The sequence below is a fragment of the Semicossyphus pulcher genome, unplaced genomic scaffold (assembly GCF_022749685.1).
Source record: "Semicossyphus pulcher isolate SPU_LCO1_2020_fin unplaced genomic scaffold, fSemPul1.0.p SCAF_13, whole genome shotgun sequence".
NCBI classification, from domain to species: Eukaryota; Metazoa; Chordata; class Actinopteri; order Labriformes; family Labridae; genus Semicossyphus; species Semicossyphus pulcher.
In genome coordinates, this window is record NW_027211637.1 from 13552468 (window position 1) to 13576136 (window position 23669).

At 40.3% G+C, this 23669-nt stretch overlaps 1 protein-coding gene across 2 annotated transcripts in view; it reads left to right on the top strand.

Annotated features, from left to right (window-relative positions):
- The first annotated feature begins 10040 nt into the window (after positions 1 to 10040).
- LOC138589201 (band 4.1-like protein 1) overlaps positions 10041 to 23669 on the top strand; it is a 41627-nt gene continuing 27998 nt past the window's right edge. For both annotated transcript variants that reach the window (XM_069659396.1, XM_069659397.1), the window contains exon 1: positions 10041 to 10176. The gene's annotated coding sequence lies outside the window, so the exon portion shown is untranslated. The remainder of the gene's footprint in view (positions 10177 to 23669) is intronic.

Consider the following 23669-nt stretch of genomic DNA (forward strand, 5'->3'; position numbering starts at 1 on the left):
TACAAGACTAACTCCCTGCAAAGATGAAAAAAGGATTAAAAAAACACATTACTATCGTTATCATATTCTATTTTGGCCAATAACTGTCCAGAGGGCAGCTCCAAGTTGACATCAACTGAAAATGCGCTCTTTGTCTGCATGTTTTGTCTCTTTTCCATCTGGTTAATTACTTATGACTAAAGCAACTTGATTTACTTACTTTAACACTTAAAAGCTTCTATGTGCCAAAGACTGCGAAATAGTTAATCATATCACAACAGAGGAAACCAGGAGATGCATTGAGGATGTCCTTAGGAGCATTAATTATGAGCCTAAAGTGAAAACATGTATATGAGATGCGGTTAAGAGATTAAATGTTCCTACTTGTATAAATCGAGCCGCTTTGGACGACACATTACATTCTCATTTACTTGAATAGGCTTGTCTGTCATCCATGATGTGCCCACAGGGAATAATGTATCACAGCATGCTGTGGCACCACACCTGCTGCAGTTACGTGTAATTATGTCTGAAGGTTCCTAGAAGAATTTAATGGCATGAATTAAGGTTTTGTTGGCCTTTAGGCGCTTAAATGTTTCTCTACAACAACTCAATTTCCCTGCACAGGATGCCTGACAGTATTTTTGTTTTGTTGCACTTCAGGGGGAATATTTTCTACTTTGGAAAATACATTCTAATCTTCATTTTCATTCCATTGTGGTGCAGTTTCAACAACAGTTTCACAATTTTGTGGAAAAATGTTAACAGCTATTGTGGGTGAACGAGATGTTTCTGTTAATCCCACGAGTAGAAACCAAAAGTGGCAGGGTGATTGCAGGCAAGGGTCTTTTTCTCCACACCTTTCACACTGTTTTGACTTTAATTACACTTTTTTTCCAAATTGCAATGTGAGGATTTATATATCTTTTAACTGCCTTCTTCTGATAAACCTTATAGTTGAAGCCTGATTCTGTAATAAGTAACACGTAAGTGGGGTCGTACCATTGAATCAAACTATTTGTCAGAGCATGAAAATGTTCTTTGGTGATCCGTTATTGTGCTTCATGTCTGCTGTTTTTTTTTTTTTTACAATTTCACATAGCACCTTTGAACAATGACTCATGTAATGTGAGATTGATGGAGCAATTAGGTGTTACAGTGCATTGCACAATAAATCAATTCACACCTCCTGATGTCATGACTGTTGACTTGACTTGATTAATTTGAACGAATACCTTCCAAAGTTGCTCCATGAGTTAGAAAAAAGCACAAAACCATAAAACATTTTAGTCTTTCACTTTTGGCACTCGAGTCAGAGACAATACTCCATAAATAAAATAATGTGTGTAGAGGACAAAAGTTGACTTAGTTAATGCTTAATCACAATGCTAGGCTAATGTTTAGCAGGAGTATTGTCACCTTTTTGGTTAAGCATTATAGCATCATGCTAACATCCATCCATCAATTATCTATACCACCTATCCTGTTCAGGGTCACTGGGGGGCTGGAGCCTATCCCAGCTGTCACTGGGCGAGAGGTGGGATGTACCCTCGACAGGTCACCGGTCTATCACAGGGCTGACACATAGAGACAGACAACCATTCCTGCTCACATTCACACCTACGGGCAAATTTAGAGTGACCAATTAACCTGATGAGCATGTCTTTGGAATGTTGGAGGGAGCCCATGCATGCACAGGGAGAACATGGAATTCAAACCATGAACCTTCTGGTAATTTTCTTCTAATTAGTATTAAAAGCACAGGACAGCTGGTAGGGAGGGGAGCTGAATAAATGAGTGCTAAAGGCTAATAGAGCTGTACTCGGTTACAAGAAAAAGCCAGTCAAATATTAAATACATTATATCTTTCTTTACAGGAGAAGTATAGAGGTGCACCCATTAGAAATACTCAAGCACCAGTACATGTGCCTCAATATCTGACATACACATAATAACATATGGTCACAGAGTTGGACCATATAATACGTATTTGCACGCTGTCATCTTTGACTACAACTGCACCGAATTCACCAAAGAATAACATAAATCATAAGATCATAGGACATGAAAGATGAGGGTCGTCACTGCCATTAACCTGAGAAAAGAATTGTATTTTTGAACTGGGTTTGAGTACCTCCATTCATGCCTGTCAGCACAGTGCTGTCTTTGAAACTTTACCACCCTCCATATGTACATGTGGAGAGAATACCACTTCCTTTCATCCATGTCTGAGCCTGGTATTCTGGGTAAAAGGCATTTAATGTCATGTGTTGAAGTTTTTCTGTGTGCAAGGCCTGATGTGCCCAATGTGATGGTGAAAAGCTCAGAAAACAGCGTGAGTTGAGAGTGAGTTTCACCTTCATGCGACACGTAAAAACCACCTACTGTGTAAAAACGTATGGTTTTACACAGTTCACTCAAGAACCCTTTAGCTGTGTCACGCAGAGGACTCGTAAAAGGTTTCCTCTCATAACTTAATGTAATGCTGGGAATATCATTACCCTCTGCAGCATACTCACACTGGAACATGATTGTATGATTATTGTTTTATACTTACTTATTCCCATTCAGATTTAAGGAATCAGGGAATCAGGGAATAACAACAAAGAATAGCAACAGAAAGACAGACAGACTGGAGACCTGGTTAAAGAACAAGCATGTAGAGTCATCTGGCTTAGCTTCACACAGAAACACATCTGGAAGCTCACAGCTCAACAGCTTATTGAATCCAGGAGAGACACATGGTAAGCTGTCATTCCCTCTTCTGTTTGGCTTTGTTTGTTTTTTCAAATTTAGTTTGGGGTCATTTCTTTCATTGCATGAAACATACACTGTTATGGGGGCCATGACAGCCCAGATTACATAACAACATACAATATGGCTGTATTTGTTCAATGTAAGCCAGGAGACATCCAGCATTTAGAGTCCATAAAGAAACATCGTCTAACTTTTTAGCAGTATATTTTAGTCACTTGGAATTAAAATGTGATATAATATAGTACTTCATTCATCCCAGAGGGGAAACTGTAATAACAGTTTATGACAATAAACATTACAATGAAAGAACAAGAGAAAAAGGGCAAATACAAAACTATTAACTATAACTATAAGAGCACCAGGCTGCAGACTCTCTTGCAGTCTCAGGATGACGGTGAGTAAGGATCCCTCTGAGGTTTCTTCCTTTTTTCCTCCTTTTTTTTTTTTCCTTTTGATTTTTTTTTATATATATCCAAATCAAGGGTCTAAGGATAGAGGGAGGTATATTTTATGGGCAAAATGTGATTTGTGTTTGCCGACAAATATTTGAATGGTCTTTGTTTTGTGAGAAATAAATCAACGTCTTCTTTTTCATTTGGAGATGCCTGAATTCTGACTGAATTGTCACTCCAAAAGAAACCCTTGGGAGCCATAAGAAAAATAAAAGAACGAATCAATCTTCAACAATTATCCTGTCCAGTTTGAGAAAAACAGTGGGAAAAAAACCACACAGGACTTCTGTTGCCTTTTTTCCAATATGTGCTGAAGATATTCCCAACTGACATTTGAGAAGAGGTGAGGTTACACCTTAGAGAAGTCACCAGTCAATCACAGGGCGGACACATAGAGACAGACAAACATCCAAGCTCACACAGGCATTTCAAAGTTGGCAATTAATCAAAAGCTGGTTACCTGGAGAAAACCCACGTAGACGCAGAGTAAACGTGTAAACACACAAACGCCCAGTTCTACAACTGATTGGAGCCAAGAACCCTCTTATAATGGCTTGACAGTGCCAAGCACTGCACAATGCACACAACTACGCACACAACTCTATTGGATATTTAAAAGAAATACTAACAATACATGTAAATAATCTATCACCCTATGGAATTTATCCTAAATATGCCAAAGAGGCACAAACGGGTATCATTATATGAACTGGTTATTAAACTAATAATAAAGAAATCTGTTCAAGTTCAAGAAAAATGTTCATTTTCATACTGCACAAGACCTGGCAATTTTGGCAGGGGCAATATTGTAAATTGAATGATGTAAAATTCACCTTTGTTATGTTTATGAGAAATAGGCTGGCCAAAGAATGTATTTTATTTTGTATTTTCCCTTTCTAATTTATAGATTTAACACATTTATTTCTTATTTCTTCTGGAATAATTATACTTAATAATTTGGGTATAATATGCATTTTCCCTTAAACATCTTTTAGTTTCCTTTACCCTGATCTTATGATATATTTTAGCAATCACCTGTTTTTATCTCTAACTGTTGTACCTGTGCCCCTCATATACCCATCATCTGGTGGTCCCCAGCTGATGACCCAACTAGGCCCATAGAGAGGCCTCTCGGGAGAGCATCTGTATGCAAAGACACCATTGGAGGTGCATCCGGCAGTGATGTGCAGCAGGTAGACCACCAATCTGTGTTGTGATCTGAATTATCTGGTCATATCCAGTGACTACTGTGAAAGAGCAGATGGCGTCCAGGAAAGACTGGACGACAGTGACTGGACGACTACTGGAAAGTCTGCATTAGGAGTGGGAGGCTAGTCACCATTAGTCTCGAAAAGGGACACCCTTGAACTGACAACGAAGACTAAAAGGAAAACAACCACAATGAAGGGCCCTCCCTCTGAAGGTGGTGCTGCGGTGAACACACCCAGAACACATACCAAAAACCAGGAGCCAGGCTGGAAAACGCAGAGTAAATCACCTGGGCGTAGACAGGCAGTCAAGTGGCCAAAAGCAAAGGAGATGGCAGAATGGCAGCATCTGGCCAAGGACCTCAGTGTCATTCTAGAGCAATCACTGCGTGGCCATGTGGAAGCCAAGCTCAACTGCATTAGAGACATGCTGTACAAGCAGGGCAGAAGCAGATTTGGAGAAATCCCCAAAAGGCAAAGAGTCCCTTCAGTTACTTTGTGCCATACTCAATACTTTCCCTGCATACCTGCTTGCCTGGTCCATCGGACCCAATCCACAAACTTACAGACTTTGAACCGCTCAGTGTGTGAGGATTTATGGCTATCCCGCTGTCAAATCTTTCAGTGCATATAGGTGGTGATGCTAAATTTTTATCACCATATTAGGCCCTTTCTGTGGGTTCACATATCTGCACGTGGGTCTCCTGAGGGACCCATAGTTCATGGCAACATTGACACATGTTTGTTCTGCCCTCATCTGGCTACCTGCTGCTGTGGTTAGTTATGCCGCATTATTAGAGTTGTTGGTATTTTTCAGTCCAGTGTCCACATAGGATTTACATATATTCATGGCTTTACTGTCTTGTGGTGAATTGCTGAAATGAACACTGTAATGGCAAGGATTACTCCCAGGCAATTATGCCAGATTTAACGGAAAGTCCATGGCATTATTACATAACACTGAACATATATATTTATTCTTTTTCTTCTTGTTATCCGATCCCTTTTTAAAAAAAGTATTTTTGTGGTTTTATTGCGAATTTGTTGATCCTTTTGTCAGGCCTCTTTGGAGGACTCCTCACCTCTCACCCACTGGAGCAAATGAAGAATGCCTCTCGAATTGTAGGTCACAGATGGAAGGAAAGAGTATGGAAATGGACATATGCATGTTTAACTCTGAAACTGAGCAAAACATTTTTTGGGGGGGTGGGGGCTCACAAGTAATTAATCTTTTTTTTTTTTTTTTACTTCACTTTCTTACCACACTTACTTGTTTTTCTTCAGTGCTCATTGGCAGAATAGATTAATGAACTGTCCAGAGGCTCAACATAAAGAATTCCTTTTTCAACACTTTAGGTCATCTATCAATTTCTCACTTTGGATGTGAGACTGATATTTGAGTTGGCATAGAGCCAGAATTGGTTGTGTTCAGTGAAATTGCCCTGGGAAGTATCCTTAATGCTCTGTGTTAATGATTCATCTTATATTAAGCAGTTCCTCACTGGAGAGGGATGACAGCAGTCAGATGAAGTTACCATGTTGCAAGCTTTGACATCGAGACACACCACAGATAAATGATACACAGCCTGTCAGAGGGACTCATGATGAACAGCACATTTGGGAGAGGGCGAACAAGTACACGTCCGATGTGTGCATGTTTATTTACACAGGTGTGAGTCAGTATAAGTAAAGCATTCACTCATTAGACCAATCATCCAAATCCTCCAGAGTTTTGTGTTTGTTTGACTGCAATCAATAACTGTCACATTTTCTTGACCCTTCATTATAGAACTGGTTCAGTCTCTGATTGTTCACAAGCTGTCAATCAAAAAGAAAGACACGTGGTACTTGGGTTTACGGTAATTGTTGAGAAGCATGCTGGCATACGGTGCTTTAGGATGCCAATAACATCTGGTAAAAGGGACTACCGATGAAAACCAGACTTTCGGCTAACTCGGGTGCATTTACATTTTGTTTGAATGGCGATTAATGTACATTGTCCCTGTTCTTCAAATAAACCATTTCTTCTTCATAAATGGGTAAGAAACAGCCAAAAAAAAAGAACATTCAAAAGGAACTTAGTGTGTATTTTAAATAAATGAAAGGCCGACATATTCCTGAACTAAACAGCACACAGCTGTGATCCAGACAGGCAGGAGCACACCACGGGGTTATTTCCACATTTACAACCTGCACCTGTTAGTTGTCCAGTTAAGTATCTAGACACAGAGGGATGCTTGGATATGTCTCTTACAACTGTACGCTCAAAACACAGTTGCATGTTGGTTGGGATATAGGCCATCATGCTTTTTTAATTGGCAAGATTGGCATATAGTCAGCCGGGACCTGAAAGACTGAAGTTAGACTTGAATTATTTAACACAGCAAGGAAACTTTTTTTTTATCTTAATCTTTTGATTGTTCATATAGAACATTTACAAAATTTGAATACAATATGAAGAATTAGAGGCTGCATGGTGGTGCAGTGGTTAGCACTGTCGCCCCACAGTTAATGTTAGTTTCACATGGGGGCCTTTCTGTGCGGAGTCTGCATGTTCTCCACGTGAATGCTCGGGCTCCCTCTGGGCACTTCGACTTCCTCCCACAGTCCAAAGACATACTGCTCAGGTTAATAGGTGACTCTATTAAATTTTAGGTGTAAATGTGAGCATGAATGGTTGTCTGTCTCTGTTTGTCAGCCCTGTGATTGACTGGTGATCGGTCCAGGTTATACCCCTCCTTTTGCCCAATGACAGCTGGGATTGGCTCCAGCACACGCAGAGAGAGAGAGAGAGAGAGAGGGACAATCAATTAATAAATACATTTCATGCTGTGCACTGCCTGCGCTGTTCATCTCACATCATCTGTCGCTCTCTCTCACTCGATCTCCTTCTCTCCCCATTATCTGCTGTCTGTCTGTCTGTCTGTCTGTCTGTCTGTCTGTCTGTCTATCAACCGATCTCCCTGTCTGTCTGAGAGTAGATAATGATAATGATAATGACAAAGGTAAATGTATTTAACTACCTCTGATAAGTGCCCGGAGGCTGACGTGAGAGGAGCAGAGGGAAAGGTTAGCAGTGAAGTTGTTAGTCTGGCAGCAGGCCCACATCTAAAACATTGTCAAAACATACAGGGCTTCAACTGGCGGCTCAGTCAACAACTTAGTCACTGACAAATAGTGCTGACAGATTTTGCTTTTCTGGTATAATTTCTTCGTTAGATGTCAGTATCTATATTTGACTCAAAGATCTTACAAGTTTTTACCAGACTGGGAACAAAGGCAACATGACAGGGTTTCCTCCCGTGAGTCTGTTAAAGTAATTAGTCTATTTCCATTAATATCAGGAGAAACAACCATGACTTTGTTTAAGAAAAACTTTAGTCAGCAAGTTTCCTCCACCCCGGTAGTGTTTGATGTCTTCAAACTACAAAAAGGGATCTCTGGAGAGTTGGAAGTTTTAAACAATGCATGCTGGGAAGTCAGCAAATATGCTAATCTGGTTTCTATGGAGACTTAACTTATTGGGATTCATGAATCCTCTGTATTACATTAAATTAAATTATTTAAAAAGACTTTAAGTGATCTAGAATTGTCAAAAAATTAAATCAAGAAATGCAAATTGATTCAATAACTTTGAATTATGTTAACAATTATAGTATTTAAATAAAGTTAATGATTAAAGACCTCCACGAATTCCAGTTTGATGTTTTGCAGTGTTGTACAACTCACATTATAAAGCTTTTTAACTTGTGGCAACAAGGCAGGGGTGTGGAGATGTCATTAAAAACATAAAGCATAAGTAAAGGGACATGGTGATGACATGATTTCATCTTAAGTCCTTCTTTTCAACCCTCCCAGAGAAATATTTAATTTCTGGGTACGCCTTGAGGAAAAACCATATGGCAGCCTGAATAATGTAAGGTACTTAATAAAGTCGTGGCGAGACTTATGGTCCTGCTCAGTGGATGTGCACAGTGATACCTGCATAAATTATAATACTGCACATGTGAGGGACAGCAGAAGAAACATAATTCATGTATGGAGGTCTGTGATGGTTTGTTTTATGTGTCGTTACTTAGGTTACACTCAGGTGCAAAGCAAATCAAAACTGAAAACTATAAGGGTAAAGATGGTATATGACCGCCACCCTGTGGAGAGATCTCTGCAGAACTACTCACAGTGACTTTGGCATCTTATGTTTACAAGGGAGTGTAAGTTAATATCTGTATCCGGTCATATATTCAATTTAATACCTCACTCATTACAGGGATAATAAATAAAGAAGTATATCTTATATAACCTTAGCTCATGCTCCAGAAAGCGTCCCCATATGGCAGTGAAGTCATTCTGCTGCTCTGGGTTTGATATCCTATCCTGTGCAACTGAAGGAGAGCCGCTGAAGCGTGACTGGAATTGATTTTTCCTGTATGCATATTTGCATTTGAACAGAACACTTGTGCGTGAGAGCCAAAGAGGGCGTTCAGCACAGAAGGTTCCTATGAGTCACCGATGCAATACATCACCCACTTAGCCTTCATCCATTGAACACGCTGCTCTCTATGCGGGGAACAGTATGTTATGGCATGCTGTCCTTAATGCTGGGTGTTGAAGACGGGCTGTTACATGTCCCTGAGTAAAATAACATGTCAGGAGGCGCATGCTAGACATGTGAAGAATAAGGAGCTCCTTTCAAGTTCTGCAAAAAAGTCAACTTTTATGATGAAATACCATAAGTGATGTCATACATCAAAACTTACATTCTTTTAGCACTATGTTTTTTTTTCTGTTATGATCAACGCCAGTCAAAAGTAAAATATGGCACTACATCTTTACAGCTCTTAAGGCCTTTAAATCTCCATGTCAACAACTATTAACGTCTCTTTCAGTTAGTTTTATGCAAAGCTGTGTGCATCGATTTGCAATTAATGAAACTCAATGCAAACTGCATTTGAACTTTTAGTAACTGACAGCTGCCATAATGACATTTGAGGACGCTCTGACACTGATAGGCTGCTAAGAGCCGTGGAGCTGCAGCACAGCAGGTGCTCTCCTATCTTCATTCTAACATCTGGCCAGGGAATACAGATGAAAAAAAGCCTTCGGACCAACTCTTTCCCATTAACAGCAGTGTTTATATGACCATCATCAATGTTAAATAAAACCATAAAACACATTAAATAAATCATAATAAAAATAAAAAAGCAGATTGGGGTAATTGTTTGGAATAAAGACAGGAAATTAACAATCATTCTTGGTCCTGCAAAAAAAAATAAAAAAAATAAAAAAATCTAGAATATGGGCTATTTATAACATTTATTTAAATGCTGTCTCAAAGAAATGACAAAGGGCACATTAAAAGTGGGTTTAAATGTGTTGATCTGACAGTGAAACAAGGCGGTAAGACTGTTAGAGCATCTTATCTTCAGCACACATCCCTATGCTTTGCTTTACTGAGGGGGATAAGACCCGAAAATCAGTGAAGCAAGTGGCTTGAAGAAACGCTGCGTGTCACAAGCAGAGCGGTCCTCACACATCACGCACGACGTTAGGAGTTCCCTCGCTTCCACCGTGAAAACGCCCCTCTGCTCTCCTCTCTTGTAGCCCTTCCCCGACCGCGAGCCATCCCTGCCGCCGGCTCGTCCTGTCTGCCGTCCCCGCCTGCAGGGCTGCTTCTCCCGCAGCAGAGCTCACGGCGCTCCGGGGCGGTGGCGGTTCAGTTTCCTGCGATCTCAATGAGCAGAATCCGGACCGAAGCTTGACACCCGGACCTGACAGGACAGGTATGCGTTTTATTTGTTCGTGTGTTGACAGCGGAACAGGTGCATGCTGCATTCGCCGGTTGTAATGAAATGACATTGTAGGAGAGGGAAGCGTCTATGTACCGGTGACAAGCTTTGCTGAAAAACCGCGCTCTGCATGCTCTTTGTGCTTCAAGTGTCATGGAGGGATGGAGAGGGTGTTGCCACACAGCTTTTATCCGACCAATATGGTCGTCAGGCTGGTTTAATAAGCTGCACAGAATCAGGGCATCCTTGTTTCATGCATATCAGGGCCCTGTAGGCAGAAGGAGTCAGCAGGTGCACCTTCCATATCGTCTTACTGGATCGCACAGCTCCTCAACTGTACACATCCAAACCGCCTACAATTGTTCAGTTCTATTCTTGGACATGTCAGTGTGTGTGTAAGGATTGTGATTTTTCGATGTGGAGCTATAGGCTAACAGCTGATGCTCAGATAATGAGCTAATTGAGACGGAGTGTATTGTCGCGGGTGTGGCAGAGGGGGCAGGCGTGGGCGCCCAGGCTATAGGCTAGAAGGTGTCCTGAATGTGGGAATTGCACTGAGAGAAAGGGGGCCATTAGACCTGGTAATGCTCCTCTAAACTTCACATTTATCTCTATGGATAGCCTAAAGAAAGAGGGCACATTTATCAGATCACTTTCCTTGGAAAATCTGTGATTTTACAAGAATGAATTGAATGAATTAAAAAAATCCAGTTCTCATTATGCACCATGGTTCTCTGTTCTGCATATTGTAAACTATAAACAAATTTTATTTTTAGATTAGAGAGATTGTGGTAGAATCAATCAAATCAATCAATCAAATGTTATTTCTATATAGCCAAATTATAACAAAAGTCATCTCAGGACACAGATCTAGACCATATTCTATGACATAATTTTCAGAGACCCAACATTAATCCATCAGTGAGCGAGAACTTGGCAACAGTGGCAAAAAACTGTCATTTTAACAGGCAGAAACCTCAAGCAGACTCATTGGTACACAGACATCTGCCAGGACCTGATGGGCCGAGAAAGTGGGAGACAGGGATAGGCAGAAAAAGAGTAGATACATGCTGTATTATGGGGACTTGTTCAGCCAAGTTTAAGAAAGTCTATACTAACAAATAAGGCGCAATGTAAGAAAAGTTTTCATAATTGCACCATTCAGCAAGTTTTATTTCACCACCTCCAGACTAGTCAGACAGTCAGAGTTACCATTATCAGCAATGCATCCTTCTGTTCGCCCTCATCCCACTCACACAGACTGTCAGTCCTTGTGTATCCGCCTGCTTTAATTGCAGCCACGCCACAGGCTGCAGTAACTCACAGACACTGAGTTTGTGGAGGCAGGGAAGGGGAAAATTAGACCACAAAATGTCCATCTGTCCGAGAGTAGGTTTGTCGCTCCATGCATCATCTGGTCTCATTTTCCTCTATTTCACCTGCTCCACTTTCAGCGTCCCATGGTGCAACTAGGAGCAGCATGACGCTCTTGTGCTCATTCATATTAAAGGGTAAAGCCTCTTTGTGTCGATGCATGATGTGTTGAAATTATTGAATACCTGTTTACCAGACTGTCAAGGTGGTTCAAGGAGTCTCCCTGCAGGAGATACAGTAATGGAATTACATGCTGCATTTCCCACAGAGTGATTTGCTCTTATCTGTGACAGGAAAGATGTAACAGACATTCAAGACGACTAAAACAGGGAGGGACTAGTGAGGTTACACGGTGGATGGCGTTCTCAGGCAGAGACTCCATTACCTTCCAGCCAGTGTGTAACCTCTGTGCAATCATTCAGCAATGCAGGGTAAAGGTTAGGTCACATGTTGTACAGCCGCAGGATGCACTTTTTGCATGTGTGTTTCTGCGCGCGTAAATTCAGCATGCATGCTTGTTTAAGCTAGAACAGTTCAATACCGTTCTCCCACGAGTCCTATTTTCAGTCATCCTGTGATCGATTTGTAATAGCTCATTGAAGCGGGGCCAGCGGTCTGTTCACAGCCAAATTGGAATTCTCCACAAGATAAACTCACGTCGCACAGAAGTGAGAGGAGCTTTCAAAGGCGTATTAAAGATAACAGCTTGTAATAAACTGTCACTTTTTGCATTATCATCACAGATGATGTGTTGTCAGAGACAAAGCCTAACTCAGACAGACATCCTGTTTTGTGATGATCTCTCCACCCTCATATCATATTGAAGTTATGGCTGGTAGCACAGTTTGACAAAGGTGTATTCTATTTCCATCATTAAATGACAAATCAAACACAATCATAAGAAGAGACTGGGAGTGTTTCAATTTAAAACTAGGAAGAGTACATTCTCTGGAGATGGAAAAAGCAGCTAAAGGAAGTATATACTGAAATACTTTTAAAGTTTGGTTTTCATGACCTTTCGAATTCGAATTAGGGTTGTAAATCATCAGTTTCATCGCTTTCTAAATCGATTCTTTGGACAACCATACGATATTTGGTGGTATCATCAAGTCTGCTATAATAACAATTTGATTTGATTACATTCATGTCCCTGTGGTCAATATGAGACAATATCACAGGCCCATTTAATACAACCAGTTACATTTATATCCGTCACAAAAAACAACAAAAAAGATCTGACAGTTTTATTACTGAACTCCTCCAGACATTTAAATGAAAACTATTTATATTTTTTTAATATAAAGTATAAAAAATATGTCATATATCAGTCAGTCTATCTTTAAAATGACCATATGGATCAATGTTTTCTCTTTGTATCGGTCATATTGAATCATTGATCATTGAATCAACTCATCAAGCCCTTTATGTATCTGGTTTGATTGGCTAAATAAAACGTATGTTTGTTCAGGTACTCTTAAAAATGAGTAGGTTTGAACAATTGTAGCAATTAGGGCTGCACAATAGATCTCTATTTCATTGTTATTCCAATATGAGTATTCGAAATAAACATTGCACATCAAACATTTTACCTATCGGATGGAGCCTGTGTATAATGGCCATAATTACATGCGCTCAGATGAAGCCCAAGCAAGCTAGCAGCTACATTCAGATTGATTGGTGTCAATTTAGTGGTGATAGAAAAACAGCTTTTTTGGATTTATTTTGGACATGTTGCAAACAGGGGCCGCACAGTTGTGCAGTGGTTAGCGCCTCACAGCTAGAAGGTTCCTAGTTCAAACCCCGGTTTGGATGAAGTGGGCCTTTCTGTGGGCCCTTCCTTCCTGTGCATGCGTTGGTTCCCTCCAGGTACCCCGGCTTCCTCCCACCGTTCAAAGACATGCTTGTCAGTGTAATTGGTGACTCTAAATTGCCCATAGGTGTGAGTGTGAGCGTTGTCTGTCTCTATGTGTTAGCTGTGATTGTGTCCAGGGTGTGCTTTGCCTCTTGCCCAATTATAGCCAGGATAGGCTCCAGCCCCCCTGATGTGACCCTGAACAGGATACGCAGCATAGATAATTGATGGATGGATGGATGGATGTTGCAATCAGGCTATGTAAAACATGCAGAACAGCAGAATTATAGCTAATATGCCATTTAATATTTGTATATTTATCGTACTCCATATTGCATCGTATCACAATATCGAACAACATAATCACACATTGCAGTTTTCGCACATTGCACAGGCCTAGCATCCATAGCATCCTCGCATAGACAGCATTTCATTACTAACATACAACTTCCATGTTAAGAACTTTATTATGATAAATAACAGCGTAGTTAAGGTCATAAGAATGACAACATACACACCCACCATTTTTACTTTGAAAGCTATATTGTAGACACTATATATTTTCATTTACTACATATCGTATTTGAAATGTCTGACCAGACTTGTGAACAGCAAATTATCCTCTCCGATGTTTGTATGACTGACATGCTTAAAGTCTAATCTTATACATGCTATTTACTGTGTCATACATCTCGCTTCATCGACCGTTTGTGTTCCTTGCAGAACATTACAGACTAAAGCAGACATGAATCTGTTGCCCCCTTTCCGCCCACCACCTCTGTCTTCCACCCTGTCACTCCAGTGTGCACACTACATGATCTGTCTCACTCTTCAGTGCAGACTGTTCACCACCTCTTCTATCTTACTGGTGTGTGTCAACTAGCAAAACAAAGCCTATGGCTGTTCCCTCCCTTCTTTCTTTTATCTTTCTTTATCTTATTTTAAAATGCTTGACAAATGATGTTAGGCAAGGGTTCCCATGGTAACTGCATTTTAAACAGCCACGCCTGATGTCTGTGTGTGTTAACTATCTTTCGTGGCGGCGCTCTCCTCTTTGGTCAAAAAGAAGGAAATTGAGCTGTGCTGCAGGCGCAGGGTGGTACCTGTCATTTTCCTGTCATTGCAGTGACAAGTGAAAGTACGGGTTGTGTTTTTTCTGTGTGACTCGGCATGTTAACGCCCTTAAATATGCACAGAGGGAAATGAAGAGGAGCGTGCACGAGATGTTTTACTGTAGGAATGAGGGAAAGATGGTTGTCTACAGTTTAATTGAGTGTGACTGCTGTGATAAAGTGGGGTATAATCTGGGAGTTTTAGGGCTATTTGTTCCTGGATAAATTGTACGTGATGGATTTTTTCTCCCAGGGAATTCATTATCATATAAATTAAAAAAACAATTAACTGCTTCCTCATTTATATAGTGCATTGTTTTATAATCTTCTAATGAGTAACCTGGATAATGTTTACATTTATTGGAGGCACTTTCCATACTTTGTTATTACTTACTCTGCCCAGCTGAAGTCATGATGATAACCAGCCTGCTTAGGTATACAGGTAGTGGAAACAATAAAAGCAATACCTGTATTATGTAAAGCAATCAATGGAATAGCACTGCAGAAATATTCGCTTTGTGAAGCTCATATTGTTCTGTTTGTGTCGAGGCTGCAGCAGGGAGATGCCGATTCCACTCAATGGCCTCTTTTTAGGGTGCAGTTTGAGTTGTCGTGTTAAACTGCACAATAGACGGCTGTATACAGAGAATGAGATGTATCCAGTCTGCTTAGCTCTGTCTCAGTGAATGCCCGCAGCATGTTCGTCAGTCTGGACTGTGTTTGTCAGTGAGTGTACCAACAGTATGTCAACATGTCTCACAATCAGTGTCATCCACACAATGTCTGTGTTCTTTAAATAATCATGTTTTCGTGATAGAGAGATCTAAATGGCATAGTTAACAGTCTGAGTATTCCAATCATGTTCTAGGAATCCAACGTGCTTTTGACCTTTAAAGTGAAACACATGGCTCGTTATCCTGATATGACCCCCTTCACTGAATTGATGTAAGTTTACTTTGCGGTGTAGGATAGAAGAGACAAGAGATGAATAATTTAGATATTCATCTCTTAAGTGAAATGATACATTTTGACAGCTCATTTTAGCTGATTTCACTGCCTGATTTGTTTTAATTAGTGAGGATTAGCATTTCAATGACACACACACTACTACTCTAATTTTGCTATTCATATTTCCACCTTCTCAGACTCTGAGCAATAATGAAGCAGACACAGATACTTCTGCGAAGACACAGTCGAGCTTTTCCTATCAGCTCCAAAAGAGGAACTTGGTACTTCAGATGTTGAAGCTACTAACCCCTATAATTTGCCCTGCTGTGCTGCAGACCCCCTCCCACGAGAGAGTTCTGTATGTCGATGCAGGTAGCTCCACTCCCTCTGGGCCTGCTTTCTCTGAGCGAGGATGAACTTGCAGCCTCATTGGTTTGTAAGGCGTATCATTTATCTCCGTTGTTGTGTGACATGATTTGCAGCAGACTTAACAGTGGTGCTATGCAATCTGCCTCCAGGACTGCTGAGTGCCAAAGGTTTAGAGAATGTGTGTGTGTGATTTCCCCTGAACAAGGACATCTTGCCACTCCCATTTCCCCAACCCCCACCTTCTGGTTGCAGGTTTCCCAGAGCCAGCTTCTGCCCGGCAAGGATTGATAGACTGGCTGTGTGTGCCATTAGGAGGGAAGCACTGATTATAAAGCCGGGATGTGGAGGGAGCTGCATGATGAAATGGCTCATTGACGAATGTTCAGTGATTGGATAATACGGCGGGCCACTTCTATGGATGTCAATGTAATGCTGTCATTTAGCATATAACATAAAACAGTACATTTGATAGGGTTTTACGTGACAGTGCGTACTGTGCACTTTAACCAACTCTAGCTGCGTTTGGCATGCCTGGGTACAATAGAAGCTAGCATTTGAGGAAACCATTGTAGGCTCGGCTAACTGTTTTCCTTATATTGTACAGATACAGTGTTAGATTCAAAATACATGTAATTTTAACAGCAAGAACAGTAGACATAATGTGTATTATTTACAGGATTCCACAGCCATGCTATGGATATTTTTTGCCTGTACTTACTGTTCATTTGCTGTTGTTTTGTGCTAAATGCTAGCATAGGTACGCTATCATGCTAACACTGAACATTCTAACATGCTTCTGTTTAGCAGGCATTATGTTTGCCACATTCTACAGCTGTGTCTCAATTTGGGTGCAGCATCCGTTGAAGGACATGGTCTAGGGAGGATGAGTCATTTGTAGCCTGTGTAGACCGCTAAGACTGAACTGAAATGAGACAGTCTGCTCTATGGCGGATGCAGCCCCTGAATTGGGACACAGCTAGTGTGTTAGCATGCTAATATTACCACTTAGCAAAAGGTACAAGCTAATTACTTGACAACATAAAATCCTGACCTGATGGTGACACTTGTGAAAAGTCTAAAAACATTGCAGATATGGTAATGATAATGAAGTAGATGACATCTGAGCTACCCTTTAGAGCTATGACACTTTTAACTGGCCTTTTATGTTATTAACGTTGGCTGGAAAACAGACATATGCTGAAAGCTTGTGAATACAGCATAGCCTAGTGTTTGATTGCTGTTTGTGTTTTCAGATATAAATAACTTTTCTATGATGATTGAACTTTTCTCACAGACAGCCAATAACACCATCATTTAACCACACAGGTAGATATATTTTGTTCAATATTTACTTGAAATATTACTTTTGCCTTTGACATTTATTTTCCAATAAACCCCGGTGTGTTGCCATGGTAGATCATCATTCGCTCTACTCTGATGACATCTAATTATAAACCCTGAGATCAGAATCACTTTCAGAATCCGGAAATAGTTTATTTGCCAAGGAGTATTGCTATTTTGGTGCATATAGATCAAGGTGAATATAAATAGAGAGAATGACAATACTGCGAATGTCAAGAATAATGTAAAAAAGGAAACTACCCCCTAAAAAGTAAAATATATGTTTTTATTTTTGATGGTTGTCAGTGCTTGTCTAAGGCACCATGGTGGGGGACTTACCTCTAAAAGGTGCCTTTAATCCATCAGGGCGGCCAAACTGTCTAGTCCCAGCCTGTAACAAGGATCCTTTTACACTGGGCACAAAATAAAGAGACCTAGATCCATATTTGTAGTCCATTGGAATTATCTGTTAATACTGACAGATGGTTTAGTTGGAGCAAACTGTCTTTGTTTCTGAGCAAACGTAGTATCCCTTTAAATGTCTAAATGAATGAGTAGCCTAATTAACAGGTGTACGGCATGGGGCACGCTTTGTTCATTTTTTGTACATGATGTAGTCACAAAAGACAATCTGGCACTGCCTGGAGATCACAGAAAACCCATTATCAGTGTGCTCCTCTCTGCAGCACACATGACTACCCCTGTTGCTTCTACTACTGCTGCTACTACTCCTACTACTACTGATGGATGCAAGATAAAATCTAATAAAATAAGGCTTACATAAGGGTGGTAAAAAAAAAATAGCATTCAGTGTCTTTACCTTGATAACCTAATCTTTTAAGTGAGACTGCTCATCTAAAAAATCCAGATTGTCAGTGTTTTCTTCACAAAATAAGAGCTGTTAAATGGACCATTGCTAAAAGATAATATGAATAAGCAGAGGAAAGCGTCTTTATTAAAGGGTCAGTTAACCCTGATGACAAAAAACAAACAAAACATTAAAAAACTTTTCCTTCACTTTAAGACTCTTAGCATTTAGTCTTATACAACAGTGAGTTCTGAGCAAATAATCTGATTTGACAAGAGGCATTCCATGAGTGCTGATATAGAGCACAACATCGCTGGGACTTTTCACTCTGTGTATCACTCCGCCTCAGCCAGGTGTTCTGAATACTGTTAGATTCACACACAGACATGAGCAAGTTTGTCTTGATTTATTTAGCTGGTGACACACACTCAAGCACACAACAGACTCTTATTTTACTGGTTGTACGATAAAATACAACAAACAGATAAATGTACATCATACAAAGCTGCTCTGTGGTGACTATATACGCAGAGTAGCAAAAGCGCAGGAGCTGTGATTATCTTTAGCACCCGCCCAGCCTGCGGACTCGTGCCTACAATCAAATCACAGCAGAGCTGATCTTCGGAAGGACACACTCCCTCTCATGTGATATTGCTTAAATATCTGTGTTTTATTTTGACTCACTCCAGGTGTGGTCTGTGGATGATCCTGAGTAACCATGACACTGCATCTGGACAAATGAGTGGGTTTTGACTTTTCACCATTTCCAAATAATATTGTACAACTAGTCCCGAACTGACCTTTAAGAGCCTTGGATATTTTAATTAATTTTTATAATGAAACCACTTAGACAATGGAAGACGCTGCTGGATTGCATTTGCAAATAAGGCGGCAAGTAATAATGAAATGCCGCTATGGGGGCTGAAACTCGTTGGCGGTATGTTGTGAAAAATGATTGAGAGGATGACGCTTTTCTTACAACAACAGCACGGTAGGTGTCAAAAAAAAAAAGAAGAGACAAATATGTCTCGCTCGAGCAGGCAGGGCTCATCTACAGAGCTAAATTCTGCACTTTGATCTAAAAGCTGTAAAATAGAGCAATCAGAGGCATCCACAGTGAGTGGGAGGAAGCACTGTTATGATGGCTGTATAAAACCTGACAAAAAAATGTTGGGAGAAGCTATTCAAATCTGGGTGTTATTTAGAATTATTGCAGGCTTTCTTCCTAACTTTACTATATTTTAAAGTGTAATCACTCTAAAACATCCCAGCACAGCAGAGTGTAGCATTGACTTCATTATTTTTAGCAACCTAGAGCCCGCCACTTGAAAATAATCTCCTAACACCTTCCTTGCAAAGCTTTGATATTGTGGACGTGCTGATGACACTGTGACTCCTGCTTTCGTCACCGTGTTGCTCTCACACTGAATATCAGACCTCTTTTTTCTTTCCTGTAGAGAAGGGCAAACACTTGACGCTGTTAGCACATGCACAATTTCCTGCAAGCGAGAGGAATCCACAAGCTGTCATCTCCGTGCTTCCCCTGCTCTGCTCTGACATATTTCTGAGATGCTAGATTTGACAGATTTCTCCTGCCCACCTGCTGATGAACCGTGGGCCTGTGGGAAACTGACGCCTGCCTGAAGACCCGCCAATTTATGGGGCCTCTAAATTGACAGAGTCTTTGTTTGTGAGATGGCATGAAGACAAATGAGCACGTTCAAGCCACGGTGAACGCTGCATCATGGACATCATTCTGCACCAGATGATCAGCCATTATGTCGGTTACTATCTGGCAATTTATCTGAGCTGCCCGGCAGACGATGTTTGGGTGAAACACTGTCTGCATTTTGCTTCCTTTAGTTTGAGAGGAGTCGACTTTGTGCAGAAGTGAGGCTTCCTTCCTCTCCAGTGAGTGCAGTTGATCCCAGCTTGCATCAGGACTGTGTATCTAGACTGAGAGAGAGCACAGAGGGGGTCATCTCCAGAGATAGATCGACATGAAGGCCTGATAGAGTCCTGAATGAGAGGACTGAGAGATAGAGAAGTGTGTGTGAGGAGAGTGTGTTTGTTTGACACAATAAAGGAACTAGGCTGAATCAATCTGTCTTATCTTAAAAGATCGTGAACAGCTGATGGGCTAAGCACAGCTTATCTGATTGATGCCTGCAGTGTTTTATAGCACACTTGAATAAGTTACACTTCTTATGTAACAAAGCGTATTTATTTGATTTGATGATATGATCTGTTCTTTTCACAGAAGCAGATACCCCACATCATAAACATTATATTTATCAGTCTTACTTTTTCATTAGCTTTGCACCCAAAATTACAATGAATTTGTAAACCCAGTGCGATGTTTGAAAAATGCAGAGACAAGTACTTTGCTGCAGACAGATACAGTTCTGCAGATGCCTCATATATTAACACAGTGTTGGACCATCTGTACACTCTTCTGTGTTGTGACAGTCAGCCTAGGAGGTGCTAATGACTCATGGCTCCCTCCTATTCTGAATTAATTACAGGGTTACGAATGGCAGGTAAATCTGCTGAATGTTGTTGGATCTTGTGTCTTGTGTTAAGGAGAGTTTACAGACCTGAGGATTTTCTATTCTGTACTAGAATGTCATCTTAAGCAGTTCCCAAAGAGGGCTTTAGTCATATAAGGAATCCATATTACACATAACAGAATATATAACTCATTTCAACAAATAATGACTAAAAAGGTGTTATACAAACTGTTCAAAGTCTGGTCAAAACTTTAAGTGGGTTGAGTTGCAATGGAGGAACTTGGTATTCCCAAAATCTTGGCTACGCCTCTGTAACAAACACACAACGGTGAAAGACTGAGAAAGATCTCTGGCACACTTTTCAGTGTTCAGCACACATTTAAAAGATACTAATATTTAAACAGTAATTAGACTTTATAAAACTGTTAGCATTAATTATTTGGCTCATGAACTGGACCAGGAGAAAATCCAGACGAAACATGATGTACTGAGTGTTTTGGAAAGAAAATGTACTTTATGTTTGTGTGGCTTATAAATTGAAAGATGATTAAACTCAACAACAACTTGTCATGCAGTAAAGTGTTTAGTGTACAGTTATGGTTTTACTGCTATGTACAAGGTTTAAAAATCGTAAAAAAAAACGAGGGAATCTGATAAATTGTTGTCGATTGATCAGCTACTGAAAAGACAATCGATTGTGAAAATCCAAAGGAATAGTATGCTATATTTCAAGTAAAATAATAGCTACCATTAGGCAACAGCTAACATTAGCATTCAACAACTTCTGAGCTAACATAACAGTTAGATAGTGTTACACCATACGAGAGGAAAGGCCTTAATTCCTTGGTAATGGTACTGTTTGCTAGGAATTTGTACCCTTTCCTATCATCTAGATTGTGGAGAGCTAAATTGTTAGCCTTGCTAGTTAGCAAGCTAACACACTAACCCGGCAGTAAATAACTAATGTTAGCTTTGAATTTGTATTTACGCCTTTCTTATTGTATCACGAAACACTGTCAAAGGTTGGCTAGGAATTGGTCGATGCTAACTTTAGATTGTATCTAGCAGTAGCTAACAGGTTATTAAATGTGTTGTCTTACCTTTAAATATGGCATACTATCTTTACAATTACCCAATCAGGCAGCCTTAAAATGATCATAATTTATCAGATTCCCCCATTTATATGACTTATAACCTCGAACACAGTATGACAATTACAATATTTCAGCTTCCCACCATGAGCATGACGTTAGAGGAAAATGGCTGCCATGTAAATATGATGTATAGGCTGTCAGTTTTCTGCTTTCTGCCATTTCTGTTCATTTAAATAAGTCTTTCACATAAATAGGTTTATTACTAAAAAAGCAGCAATTAAACTAGAAACATATCTTGAAGGTTTAATTTATTAACACTCCAAAACATTCTGCTTTTGTGCTTCGTTAGGACAGTGACTGGAGTTAGATCAGATTTGACTGACAGTGAAATATCAGAGAATCCCACATAATGACTTCCTGACTTCATATCTAATGTCACTAAATTGTGATTGGTGCATACAAATTTGTAACCTTTTGTCAGTGCCACGCCCACTTTTGACGAGTAACAAGAACTCAGACAAAAACACAAACACGGAAAAGTAAGTGAAATAAACTAAATACTCTGACATTAAGTTTAATAGGTTTTCAAGGTCTTTGTCATAGTGAGTGATGCTCATTCAGCTGTGACGATAAACAGTGAGAATGGGTTGCGAGGCTTCGCCTTTCTTTCTGTCAATATCACATTGACTTTTGTCTCTTGATGTCTGATACAATTACCGTCAGCGGTAGTTAGGGACTGCTGCGACCTTTAGTTAGCTGTTGGGGCAATCAGTTTTCATCAGGCCGAAAACAAATTTATAAACACACCCAGAGACACACACACGTACACCACAGTGCTCTCACAGTTTAAGATTGATAGACCAGAGTAGAGAGAAGGTGTCTAGGATTATTTTGGGTTGTCTATGACTCAAGCTGATGCTAAAACTTGTTGTACAAAGTGGTGTCTCATCCCAATATAACAACTTTCCCAATTTGGTCTATAAACTTCTGAAGTATAAATAAAGAAGTATTTCTGTCTTATTTAAGTTACGAAAAGCTAACTCACGCATCAACCTATTTTTGGAGGTCGTCAATCCTGCAGATAGTTTTCAGAGCTTCACCTACCCAGACGCTGTCACAGCTCTCTGAGACGCTCCTTGACGCTCGCCTTTTGAAGTTCGGGAACCAAAGGACCCCATATGATTTTGTGGAGAATGACTTTTAATGGGAGTCTGTTTAAAGACAATGACTGTTATAGGAATTTTGAGCCTAAGCAGCCGCAGCACCTCACCCATCTCCCTCCGTCTCCATCATCTCCCTCACACAGATGATTAGGTGTGCGGAGAGCAGAACTGATATGGAGCTGGAGTGATTGAATCACAAAGTGACCCAAATGAAAGAATTGATTGGCCATGCGATCATGATGTGTGTGAAATGAGCACCCTAAAGTATCTGACACTGATCTATTAGAATTCCTCTCAAGTTTGCTTGTGATTCACTGCTACATTGTTCTGACAGCCGCTTCATGGTAGCTGACATTCACACTAAGCGGGGGCATAAAGTGGATGGATCTGATTGGCTCATGTGAGCGAGTGTTCGGGAGAACCGATATTTATCACAGGAATGAGATCAGATTAGAGATAGATGTCAAGTTAAAAGAATGGACTTTGAATCATCTTGACTGTGTTACTCAGTACCCTATAGAGTGGTTATAGGAGTTTAACTTTTGGAGCCCATTAAATGTTAGGCTGGAGGGGATTTAGGGGCTTTATGTTCAAGACTCAAATTATGTAACCAAAAAATCCCAGGTAATAATATGGCTGGTTATCTTTTACAAATATCAACACTTAGAGAAGTAATAAAAAGCCACCCTAGTAGCTTTTTTACACAGTTGCGATGCTAGCATGCTCACAGTGTTTATGCTAACATGCTTTGCAAGCCAATGCGGAAGTGCCAAAAACTGCAGTTCATCGTGTGTCCACTTGAGGCTGGCTCCAAAAGCGACCCAATCCCCATTCGGTCTCATGTTATAATGCCCATTTTACAGCCTGGAAAAAAACGGTTCTGTTTGTGGGTAAAAACCTAGTATAATACTATTTA